The sequence below is a fragment of the Phalacrocorax aristotelis genome, chromosome 1, assembly GCF_949628215.1.
Source record: "Phalacrocorax aristotelis chromosome 1, bGulAri2.1, whole genome shotgun sequence".
NCBI lineage: Eukaryota > Metazoa > Chordata > Aves > Suliformes > Phalacrocoracidae > Phalacrocorax > Phalacrocorax aristotelis.
Genome location: NC_134276.1, coordinates 98,242,329 through 98,243,637, shown reverse-complemented (window position 1 = coordinate 98,243,637; position 1,309 = coordinate 98,242,329).

The following is a 1,309-nucleotide window of genomic DNA, read 5'->3' as shown; positions in this document are numbered from 1 at the left end:
TATTTGTGCTTTTGAACGGCTCTCTTTGGTTCTTGGAGTCCCTCACTTCTTGAAGGACATGAATGAGCTGCAAATGAGCCATCACTGAATAAAAATAGCTTTTCTACCTCTCACTATATGTTATTTGGTGATAGTGTTAAAAAAAAAAAAAACCACACCCGACTTTTCACTGTCTCTAAACTTTTGATACTGACCCATTCTTTCAGTGCCCTGCCAAAGCACGTACTGGCCCTTGTGCATGTGCCTGTTCAGTATGTGCCATCATTCTAGTAGGTGGTGTTAGCACGGTAATGCAGCGGGCTGGTCTCCTTGCGCACAAATACATTCCCAGCTCTGTAGAGGTTATGTTTACTCTGGATTTGAAGTTAAAATCATTGGCTGGAAATGGCATAAGAGGCATTTGTCTCCTGTGGCAAGGGTGTATGTTTTGTGTTAGAAGAGGAATGTAAGTTAATGTAACGTGGGTGATTGAAACATCTCAAAACCTCTGCTGTTGTAAAGGGAGAATATGCAGCTTCATTTAATCTTCTGCTGGGGGTTTTAGCATCCAGGTTCTGCAGTAATTGAAATAATTTAAACTAAGGGAGTCTCAGAGGACAGTTCCTAAGTAACTATACTACACTGATTAATCTCAGAGAAATAATATATTTCTATGGGTAGAATCACTTGAATGTTATTTTTAAATGATAAAAATAGTTTTGTGGTAAAATCAGCTCCTGGTACTCGTCGTTCAGTGGGAGTATGTTTCAGTTCACACTTTTTTCTTCTTTCCCCCCATCCCCCCACCCCTCGTGAAGATTGCTGCCTGGCTTCACTCTCATTCTGTGGAAAATGTGAGAAATAAGGCACTTCTCAGTCTATGTTATCAGTGGTTACAGTTGGTCTCAGTAAATTTTGTATTCCATCCTATTAGTAACAGTCTTCTGCCCTCTGGGAAAACTGCCTTGATGACCACCAGCTGTTGTGGGTTTAGTTCCATTTTGGCTTCTTGTTCATTTGGGGTTTTTTGGTGTTAATTGGTCTTCGAGCAGTTGTACTTGCAAGAGCTCCGGTGTTTTCCATCACCTGTCTGTATTCTTTCAAGCAACAGAACACGCAAGATCAAAGGGGAAACGGAGTCAGCTTTAGTAGTCTATCTGGATGTTGGATGCAAATCCCTGGGTGCAATTAGTAGAACAGCTATTTTATACTCCAACTTGGCAAAAACACAGTAAGAAGGATCAAGAGGCCTACATCAATCTGCTGTGTAGAATTTTAAGTCAGGAACTTCTGGCAAGCAATTTTATTGTCCTGTAAAAACTAAAAAGTG